Genomic DNA, 12,700 nt, shown 5'->3' with positions numbered 1-12,700 from the left:
AGCTGGGGAATGATGTGTCCATAAGGGATGTTATGAACTGAATTGAGCCCCGCCCCCCAAATTCTTATGTTGAAGTCCTAACCCCCAATACCTTAGAACATGACTCTATTTGGACATAAGCCCTTTAAAAAGAGGTAATTAAGGTTAAATGAGTTCATAAGAGTGGGACCCTAATCCAATATGACTGGTGTCCTTATAATAAAAGGAAGAGACACTAGGGATGTGTACACACAGAAAAAAAGGTCATATGAGGACATAGTAAGAAGGTAGGCATCTGCAAGCCAAGGAGAGATGCCCCAGGAGAAATCAAACCTGACAACACCTTGATGTTGGATTTCTAGCCTCTATAACTAAGAGAAATAAATTTCTGTTGTTTAAGAAACTCATTTTATGGTATTTTGTTACAGCAGCCCCAGCAAACTAATACAGGGGGCTTTGGAAAAGCCATGTACATGTATAAAGCTGTGTACATGCCCAGAGCTGTCTACATGCTCAGGAAAGACCTGAGAAAGCCATAAGCTCTCGTCCCTAGCTGCCCTTGAGACTCTGTGCAAGAAGTGAAGGCTAAAGCAGAGTTGTAAATTGCCTGGGTGTTGAAGGTATGCCCCAACATGCACACAGAATTCCTCAAGAAAGACAAAGATTTATTGGTTCCAGGGTTTAAAGAAATCACCATTCAATCACTAGCTGAACACTAAGCTGAGTCAAAATTTCAGTGGTGACACATGACAAAGAATACAGAGTTTACAGAATTAGTTCATAAAAGTCATTAAACAAGCAGCAATAACAAACCCTGATGGCGCGGCAGGGGTAAATCTGATTTCCAAAGTTGACACATTATATTATTTAAGATGTATAATTTTCAATAACAACAACAAATTACAAGACATCCAATAGAAACAAGAAATATTTCACACGGAGGAGGGAAAAAAGCATTGAGTAGAAACTGTCTCTAAGGAAGCCCAGATATTGACCTTTCTAGACAAAGACTTTAAATCAGCTATATTAAAGATGCTCAAATAACTAAATGAAATCATGTCTAAAAAAACTAAAGGAAGTATGAAAATGATGTTTCACCAAAGAAAGAATATCAATAAAAAGGTAGAAATTACTTTTTAGAAGAACTAAATACAAATTCTGTCATTGAAAATTATACAATAACTGAAATGAGAAACTTACCAAAAGAGCTCAACAGGCAGAAGAATCAATGAATTTGAAGTTACATCAATTGAAATTATACAGTCTAAGGAACAGAAAGAAAAGAGAATGAAGAAAAATGAACAGAGTCTGCTCTGAGACTTGTAGGGCCCAAAAGAAGAAACAACCTAAATGCATATCAATTGATGAATGATAAACAAAATGTGGCATATCCATATGATGGAATATTATTCAGATATAAAAAGGAATGAAGTACTGATATATGCTATAACACGAATGAACACTGAAAAACATTGTTAAGTAAAAGAATCCAAATACAAAAATGCCACATGTTGTATAATTCCATTTATTTGAAATCTCTAGAATAGGCAAATCCATAGAGACAGAAAGTAAAAGTAAACTAGTTGTCTCCACCTGCTGGAGGGGAAGGGGGAAATAGGAACTAACAGCTAATGGGTATGGGGTTTCTTTTGGGAATAATAATAGTTCTGGATTTAGATAATGATGATGGTTGTATTACTTTGTATATATATTAAAATCCTCTGAACTGTATATTTTAAAAGGGTAAAACTTATAGTATGTGAATTATATATCAGTTAAAAACTTGTATGAGAACAAAATGATTAAAAGATGAAATAGATAACCTGAATAACTTCATATCTATTAACAAAAGTAAATTTGTAGTTTAAAATATTCCTAAAAAGACAGGGTCCATGGTGAATTCTACCAAACATTTTAAGGAAGAATTCAACACAAACTCTTCTAGAATACTGTTAAAGAAGTAATACTTCCCAATTCATTCTATGAGGCCAACAATACCTTGATATTAAACCCAGACAAAGACATTTCCAAAAAAGAAAATCACAGACCAATAGCCCTCATCAAATGAGATGTAAACATTTAGCAAACTGAATTCAACAATATATAATAATGTTAATATATCATGATGAAATGGGGTTTATTCCATGAATGCAAGATTGGTTAGACATTCATAAATTAATAAAATTCATCATATTAATAAACTGTATATAATTACATTAAGATAGAGATATAGATATATATCAATAAATATAGAAAAAGCATTTGACAAAACATCCATTCCTTATTTTTTTTTAACTCAAAAAAGTAGGAATAAAAGAGTACTTCCTCAATCTGATAAAGGGCATCCATGAAAAACCTACAGTTTGTATCATACTTAATGGTGAAAAACTAAATGTTTATTCCCTAATATAGGAATAACACAAGACATTTTATCTCCCCATTCTATTCAATATTGTACTGGATGTGTTGGCCAGTACAAAAAGACAAAAAAAAAAAAGAAGGTGAAGGAGGAAGGAAGGGAGGAAGAGACGGAAGAGGAAAAAGCATCCAGATTGGAAAGAAAAAATTAAAACTGTCTTTATTTGCAGACAATGTGAGTGCCTATATAAGATGGAATCTACAAAAAAGCTGTTAGAACTAATAAGTGAATTTAGCAGGGCTGTAGGATACAAGTTCAAGATACAAAAATCAATTGCCTTTCTATACACTAGCAAAAGAATAATAGATAAATTAATTTTTTTCTAAAAAAACAATGTCATTTACAATGCCATCAAAAATATGAAATACTAAAGGATAGATCTAACAAAAGTTGTGCAATACCTGTTCACTGAAAATTATAAACATTGCTCAGAGAGGACCTAGATAAAGAGTTACACCATGTACATAAGTTGAAATACTCAGTATTGTTAAGATGTCAATTTTTCCCAAATTGATCTATAGATTTAATGCAATCCCAGTCAAAATCCAAGAAGGCTTTTTTGTAGAAACTGACAAGCTAATTCTAAAATTCATATTAATGCAAAATACATAAAATAGCCAAAACAGTTTTGAAAAAGAACAAAATTAGAGAACTAACATGACCTAATTTCAAATTTTACTACAACAATACAATAATCAAGGTAGTACAATGACAGATCAATGGAATGAAATACAGAATCAAAAAACAGACCCACACCACAATTGAGTTTTTACAAGGGTGCAAAGAAATGCAGTGGGAAAGAATAATCTTTTCAACAAATTATAATAGAACAATCAGACATCTATATGCAAAAATGAACTGTAATCCATACCTATCCATACCTCACACCATATAAGAGATTAACTCTGACTGGATTGTTGACCTAAATATATAACCTTAAACTGTAAAACTTCTGTAAGAAAACATAGAGGGAAAAAACTTTGTGACCTCAGTACAGGCAAAGATTTCTTAAATAAGGCACCAAAAGCATAATCCATACAAGAAAAAAATGGATAAACTGACCTTCATCAAAATTAAGAAATTCTGGAAATAAATTTCTAGAAACATACAATCTTCCAAGACTGAATCATAAAGAAATAGAATATCTGAATAGACCAATTACTATTAAGGAGATTAAAGCAGTAATCAAAAACCTCCCAACAAACAAAAGTCCAGGACCAAGTGGCTTCACTGATGAATTCCACCACACATTTAAAGATTTAATACCTGTCCTTTTCAAACTCTTCCCAAAAACTGAAGAGGAGGAAATGCTTCCAAACTCACTTACTGAGGGCAGCAATATCATGATACCGAAACCAGACAAGGACTTCACAAAAAATAAAATTACAGGCCAATGTGCCTGATGAACATAAATTCAAAATTCCTGAACAAAGTATTAGCAAATCAAATTCAACAATACATTAAAAAGGATCATACACCAAGATCAACTGGGATTTATTCCAGGGATGCAAGAATGAGTCAACATCCATAAATCAATCAATATGACACACCACATTAACAAAATGAATGATAAAAATCATATGATCATCTCAATAGATGCAGAAAAAGCATTTAACAAAATTCAACATACATTTATGATAAAACTCTCAACAAGGTGGGTATAGAGAAAACGTACCTCATAATAATAAAGGCCATATGTGACAAGCCCACAGCTAACATCACACTCAGTGGCTAAAAGCTAATGTCCATACCACCCAAAGCAATCTACAAATTCAATGCAATCCCTATCAAAATAGCAATGGCATGTTTCACAGAACTAGAACAAATAACTCTAAAATTTGTATGGGGACGTCTCTGGTGGTCCAGTGGTTAAGAATCTGTCTTGCAATGCAGGGGACACTGGTTCGATCCCTGGTCGGGGAACTAAGATCCCTTATGCCGTGGGGCCACTAAGCCTATGTGCCACAACTAGAGAGCCCATGTACCACAACAAGAGAGAAGCCCATGCACCACGACGAAGATCCCGCGTGCCACAACTAAGTCTCAATGCAGCCAAAAAATAAATAAATAAATAAATATTTTAAAAAATAATTTAAAAAAATAAAATCTGTATGGAACCACAAAAGACGCTGAAGAGCCAAAGCAATCTTGAGAAAGAACAAAGCTGGAGATATCATGCTCCCTGATTTCAAACTATACTACAAATCTACAGCAACCAAAACAGTATAATATTGGCATAAAAACAGACACATAGATCAATGGAACATAAATGACAGCCCAGAAATAAACCCAGACATACATGGTCAATTAACTGACAACAAGGAAGCCAAGAAAATACAATGCGGAAAGGACAGCCTCTTCAATAAACAGCATTGGGAAAACTGGACAACCACATGCAAAAGAACAAAACTGGACCACTCTCTTAAACCATATACAAAAATTAACTCAAAATGGATTAAAGACTTGAAAGTAAGACCTGAAACCATTCAAAATCCTATAAGAAAACATAGGCTGTAAGCTCCTTGACGTTGATCTTGGCACTGAATTTTTTGATTTGACTCCAAAAGCAAAGGCAACAAAAGCAAAAACAAACAAGTGGGACTAAATCAAACTAAAAAGCTTCTGCACAGAAAAGGAAACTTTCAACAAAACTAAAAGGCAACCCACTGAACAAGAGAAAATGTTTGCAAATTATATATCTGATAAGGGATTAATATGCAAAATATATAAATAATTCAATTCAATAGGAAAACAAGCAAACAAACAAACAATCCAATTAAAAAATGGGCAGAGGATCTAAAATAGACATTTTTCCAAAGAAGATATGCAGATGGCCAACAGGCACATGAAAAGATGTTTAACATCACTAATTATCAGGGAAATGCAAATCAAAGTACAATGAGATATCACCTCACACCTCACAATAGAATGGCTATTATCAAAAAAAGGAAAAGGAAAAGAAATAACAAGTGTTGGAGAAGTTGTGAAGAAAAAGTAACCTTTGTGCATTATTTTTGGGAATGTAAATTGCTGCATCCACTATGGAAGACAATATGGAGGTTCCTCAAAAAATTAAAAATAGAACTATCACATGATCCAGCTATTCCACTTCTGGGTATTTATCTAAAAAAAAACAAAAACACTAATTTGAAAAGATATACACACCCCTATGTTCATTGCAGCATTTACCGCAATAGCCAAGATATGGAAATAACCTAAGTGTCCATTAATGGATGAATGGATAAAGAAGATGTGGTACATATATACTACTACCAAGCCATAAAAAAGAAGGAAATCTTACCATTTGTGATAACATGGATGGACTTTGAGAATATTATTTGAGTGAAATAAGTCAGACAGAGAAAGACAAGTGATTTCACAAATATGTAGAATCTAAGAAACAGAACAAAAAAAACCAAAACTCATATATACAGGGAATGTTTACAGCAGACTGCTTTTGGACTGCAACTCTTCCCAGAATCTCCAGCCTGCCAGCCTACTCCATCAGATTCTGGGTTAGCCAAGCCTCCGCAATCATAATATTTTTGGAATTCAAGAATGTAGAGACCTAGGAGGATCGATAAAGGTGGCAGAGTAGGGGACATGGAACTCACCTCCCACCATGAACATATCAAAAATACATCTACATGTAGAACAGGAGGGCTCTAGTCCACAACACATAGATTTATTCAGGGATGTAGGATGAAGGGGCAGCAGCTAGCAAAGAGCAGATGCTTAGTGAATTCATTCCTTCACCAGGCAATATGGGAGATAAGAGCAAGAAACAGCTTGATAAAGTCTATGTACACAACTGGAAGATGATGTGATGGGACCCTAACAGAAATAAAGATCAAGCACTGTCTAAGTCCACTGGAAGGTAAAATAAAACCACACCCATGGTTGTGATAGATGCGGCATTCAAGACAGGCATTAGAGAACAGGTGTGGGGAAGTGGGGCAAAGGTCACTGAAAAAATTAAGAAAGTAAAAAGTGATATAGATCCTTTCATAATATCTCTGGGTGAATGGAACCCAGACATTGTGGCAAAATTCATTACAAAATAAATGCCATTTCACCCGTACGTTTAACAGTTTCTTTCTTTCTCTCTCTCTTTCTTTTTTTTCTTTTTTTTTTTTTGCATGTAGTAGTAGAAGTAGAAATAGTATCTGGAAAAGTATAAAATCATTATGCTCGATTATTTGAACCAAAGTCAAAATGAGAACTACCATGAATGTTAGCACGTTTTTCAAATTCTATGTGGAATTGGATGTATCGTGCTCCAATGGAATTCTGAAATGAGGTCAACTTCTGGCAGGTCACACGACTAACTCTATTAAGCCACTGTTCTGTGATCGGCTCCATATGCGGCACCCTTCTGCTGGGTAATTTTGTGCTCAGGCTAAAGATGTTATGAAAAATAGCAAAATCTTGGTATATTGTCAAAGTTCACACAGTATTACAAAAATCAAGGTACAAATGTATAATTGGTTCAAAATCTGAGAACAAAACATCACCTCACTTAGAGTTTATCATAAAATTATTTCTTCTCCCAACAAAAATCAAGGGGAAAAAAGTCTATCCTTGCAATGCATGAGCCTTGACTGTACCTTGGGTCAGGAAAAAATTAAAATAGCTATAAAAGATATTTAGGAGTTAATTGGGAGAAATTTAAATATGAAATAGATTGTTTTACGGAATTACTGTTCATTTCTTAAGTTTGATCATGGTTTTAAAGTTATTTAGGAGAATTTCTTTATTCCGAGAAGATGCAAGTGTCATGATGTCTGCAACTTACTTTAAATATATAGAGAGGAGGGTAGAAGGGGGCATAGGGGTAGAGAGAAGGAAGAGAAGAAGAAGGACATAGGCTGAGGGGGAGAGACAGGAGGAGGGAGAAATACAGAAACAGAATGCTCAAATGTAGCCAAATGTTAACAATTGTTGAATTTAGGTGAATACAAGTGTTCATTCTACCATTTTTTCAATTATTCATTATATTTGAAATTTCTCAAAATAAGAACTTAGGGAAATAAAAATATTCTATCTTTATTAAATCTAATTTTAACTCACATAGAATGACAAGATTTACAAGAAATTTCCTGCTTAAAATGACAAACAGAAAGGATTCATGAACAATTCTGGCATGCTTTCTGATAAATACTCCATATGCCTGGTGAAAAAAAATCTGAGGTTAAAAATTTTGTACCTTTTGTCTTCCCTCTGCTGCATTAGTATCACACTGCTATGTGTACATTTGTTCATGGAGTTTGATAACAAATTCCAAACTTGATGTAACCATCTCACTCTGTGCCATGTGCAGTTTTTTGTCCTGATATTTTAGTTTTAGTTTTGCTATGAAATTACCATACACTATCTATAATATACTACAAACATTATTCCAACAGAGATCAATTTTTCTAAGAGAAATCAGTATTACAGATATTCTTCAATGAATAGCTTAAAAATTAGGATTAGATCAAACCATGAAACTAAGCAGTTTTATACAACAAATGTTCAGGGGAGAAGAGAGAGATGAGGCATAGTATTCAACCCTGCATCTCTGTCATGCCACAATGCTGGTGCAGCTACACAGCAGTGCAAGAGCCAGTGTGGGGATAGAGATGCGCATATTCCTCAAGGTATGTATTCCCTTTCTGCATAGTAATCAATGCTGCTGGTAAGCAGTATGTACAGATATATTTGCTTTGTATGTACAGTTCTAGCCATAAAGTCGTATTTCAGTTTATTTACTCCAGTTTATTTAAGAATGCGGGATAAAATTTCTGAATTCTTTTTACTATAGAATATGAATTTCAATTAAGGGAGTAGACAAATATTAGCATAAAACAGTCTGTGGCGGAAAGGATATAAAGGTCAGATAAAAGTATTACAGCATTCTCCACATTCACTGTGAAATGTACAAACATAAAAATTTACGTTTGATAGTCTCACATAAATTTTCAGGCTGATGTGCAATGAATTTGAATTTTGTTTAAAATATCTAAATATACAATGAGTGAGCAAATGTATCATATGCTGTGTTTAAGATATAAATTACTAAAAACAAGATAATGATGCGACTCTCCATATATTAATGTTCACAACCTTTTATTAAATTATCAAAGATAACTCACAAATAACAGCTCGACACTGGAGTCCACAAAAAATGCTATGCCATTTCTACAATTCTGTTCAGAACAATAACTCAGTCTAGATGGAAATCCTTCATGAAGTGTTTGGAAATGGAAATCATGACTGGAAGCCTGATTGCCAGTTGTTTGCATATGTGGCAAATATCACATTCCCTCACTCAGGACCTCCTCTGCCTAGAAATGTCAGTTTCTTGAGACTGCATACTTAACATATGGATAATTCTGGATTTAGTCAGAAGAATGATAATGATAAGAAGTGCCCCCAAATACAATGACCTGCATCAGGAAGTTGTGAATTCCCCTTCACAGGCAGTGTTCAAGCAAAGATCAGACAACCCCTTAACTGTAAGTTTGTGGTGGGGATGTAAGCACCAGACGGGGAATTGGATCTCATCCCTTAAAACTCGGTAAATCTGTTGCTCTAAGATTCTTAAAGGTCTAAAGATATGAAAAATAGAATAAAATAAAAAAATAAAGATATGAAAAGGTGAACTTTTGTGGTTTTGAAAGTCTAGATATTTTTCATTTTTAGGAAATGCAAAAGTTGCCTCCATTTTCTAACTTTTCTAGAAAGAAGATAAACCTGAAAATGGTCTTCTCTTTCAAGCTCTTGATATTAATCGGACACATTTGGGGAATGATATAATAAATATGATCTTTTCTCATTTTACAATGATAACATATAATGGTGGTGTCAGAAATACATTAATACACTGTGAGAGCAGACCTCTGACCTGCAGATACTGACCTAAATGAATTTACATGTGAATGAGGTAAATGGTGTGCTATCACACAAGAACAAGTGAAGCCTGCCTCTTTCACTGGTTTTGGAAAGTGACTATTATTGCACCAATGGAGCTTGAACAGAACTGGAATTAATATATCATGTTTCCTTACAAACATGATATATCAGTTTCTGATATATCATTTTAAATAATTATTTCCAAAATTGCTTTGATTACCTAACATCAACTTAGTTCATATAATATGAATGTTTCTATGATTCCACAAATTCTCACATTTTCCAAACTTAACTTTTCACGAAAATAAGTAAGTCCTGATAGACAGTCAAGATAAAGGATATTTGTATCTACACTAGAAGAAAAGCAGGTTGATATAAAGTGAAAAGCATAATCACCTTGGATTCTGACTCCAAAGATCTCAGTTGCTTGAAAATAATGATGATGCAATTTTTCACCTTTCACCTTGTTTACTTACAACCAGGGAAAGGGTAACCACTCAGCCCAGATAGTTTGTTGGCGCACAAGACTGATTCAACTGATCAACCAAAGATTTAATTATTTTTCTAGCTGGCCTTTGAACGTAGGCCACTTCTCCAGAAATTTCTCCCCATGTGAATAATGATTTGGGGATTTTGTTTTCAACATTTCACTTTATAACCTGTCAGTTTCCTCTCTATCACACCTTATTCTCAAACTTTTTTCCTAGAATCATCTCACATGTCCAAGTCAAAACTGCTAAATTAATTCTAGTTTGCCATTTTTTACACCTGATAATCCCATGGAAGGGTTAAATCCATCTGAGAGTTTAAGAAAGTGTGTGAAAAATCTACTTAGTTCAGCTTTCTATATACTTATAGGTGGTTTCATTTTTAAACTTATCAATTCATTGGTATTTTTATTTCAAAGACAATTTTCATGAAAATTTTTATTATATCTCATATTTTTATTATGAACTGCTATGAAATGCCAATAACTTCTATATATCACTGTAAGATGTTAGAAATACAAATATACACTTGTATTTTAATATCATGAAATGTTCATTGCACATATATTTATGTCAACAAAAAAACACGTTTATTTCATGTCTCTTTCATACCCATTATTTCTGTTAAGAATTCTTAATAAATAGATGTTGTATCATCTAAAAGCTATATATTTAGATAATCCTGGACATAAATTACTGCATACTAAAGGCACTTAAAATAATTTTCCTATTTTTAGAATTTTAGGCATAAAACCAAGAAGACAATAAGATGATAACGTTCGTATTTAGGAGCAGCATGTGAATATGCATTATAATACATTCAGATACTGATCCTATGTTATTTGAAAATGATTCAATTACCCACTAATACTACCACAGAATTTTTTCCTCTAGAAAGTTGTCATGAAACTCAGTGACTATTTTTCAAGGCCAGAGCTTACTAAGGAAAAGTGAAAAATTTAGTCACATTCAGATACCAATAGATAATAATCATTATGTAGCAATTTGAATACTTTTTATATTCATCCCCGATTCAAGAATTTACATCTTAGTGAATAAGGCAAAAGATTCAGAACTTTTTATTTCTTTCCTTGCATATTTGAACACCAGTATATAGATTCATAACCTGATGACTTTGGAAAATAATAAATTAAACAATTCTATATTTAAAAAACATTACTCAAGTTACCAATAATCATAAGAATATAAATAAAATTAATTTAAAAACTAACCTCATTTATTTATATTTCTCAAGTATTCCATAAGAAGTTATTTTTTCCAAGTACATTTTTAAATATATTATTTAAAGAATAGGATACATGAAACTCAAACATTATCACCCTGAAAAATGTTCTATCATAAGATTATGAGATTGTCTGAGATCCTAACAATTAAATTTTTATATCGAAGATCTATGTTAGGTTCACACAGTTTGTAATTTTATTTGAAAAAACAATAACATACTTTTGATTTGCAGGTTTAAAACAACACTGAATTTGTAAGCAAAAAATAGAATATATGCATAAATATAGACAGCCTTATGTATTTGTATAAAAAATATCTGAACATATAAAAAGTACAAAATTAAATTAGATTTTAAAAACCAATCATACTCAGAACTTGCACAATCGAAATTCTGTTAGCATTACACAAAGTTGTCTGAGGAGGCTGCACTTACTGCAATGATTGCACTAAATATTTTGGAACATTCTTCCCTCTCTTCAATAGTGGCAAATATCCGTCTTTGAAAGAGGATTTGGTTTAGAGAAAATCTAAACACATCTTTGACAACCAAATTTGATGGAACAAGTTGTCAAATCACTAACAAATTTTATGCTGAAATAAGATATCATTGATCTTTTGTGTGCTTCCTAAAATTATTTTAAGGCATATCTAGAAACGTTTTCAGATATTTGCATCACTAGAATAAGTTTTTAGCTTCCTAAAATGGTCACCTTGAAAAGAATATTCATCTGGAATCTTGTCTTGAAATTTCATTACCTTCCATCTCAAACAAATGCATAACACTTTTTTATTTATATATTAAGGAAGAGGAAAATGAGAAAAACATCCTCTGGTATTTTCTATAACTATGACTTGTTGATTTCCTCAATATTGGAACTTGTTTTCTCACATGAAAGATGAACTACATAAGAGACAGTAGCTGGACCAGCTCACTGTTTCTCAATCTCAATACTATTGACATTTGGGGTTGGATCATTGTGTGCGAGCGACCCTCTGGATTGTAGGTTGTTAGCAATATCCTTGGCTTCTACCCACTGGATGCCAGTAGCAGCCCCTCAGATGTGACCATCGAAAATGTCCCCAGACATTACCAAATGTCCCCCAGGAGACGAAATCATCCCTAAATGAGAACCACTGGATTGGGTAATTGGAATTGTCCTTTCAAACCCAAGAGCCTATGATTCATAAGACAATATAAAATACATAGAGAGAACATTGTTACACATTCTAAATAGCTAAAATTAAATCAATAAGTATAAAGAATATTATTATAATTTTTCTAGTTACACACATCTTCAAAGACAACTTTGTAATAAAATGATAGGGTGAACACTTTTAAAATGTATTGTCATAAGGCACAGCCTAGTAATACACTAAAAATATTAAGGTACGTATAATATACACACATTTAGAAATATAACTATAATGATGTCTGTGTAAATCCATAAATCTATGCATACTCATAGCAAAGAATGCCTCAAAACAATATGATCATTTAATTCCTATTTAACAAACTTCACACCCTAGAATAGTATACATTTTGTTATAATCAATAGATAAATTTAAAATGACCACTCCTAAGGGAAAACTAGATAAAACAAACATGGCGGTCATTTATACAGAACCCTCCTGTGACTTTTAAACTCAATAAATGGTGAAATGCATTACTTGCTTT

Source organism: Grampus griseus (genome assembly GCF_964374135.1).
Source record: "Grampus griseus genome assembly, chromosome: 13".
Taxonomy (NCBI): domain Eukaryota; kingdom Metazoa; phylum Chordata; class Mammalia; order Artiodactyla; family Delphinidae; genus Grampus; species Grampus griseus.
This window is presented reverse-complemented; position numbering follows the sequence as displayed.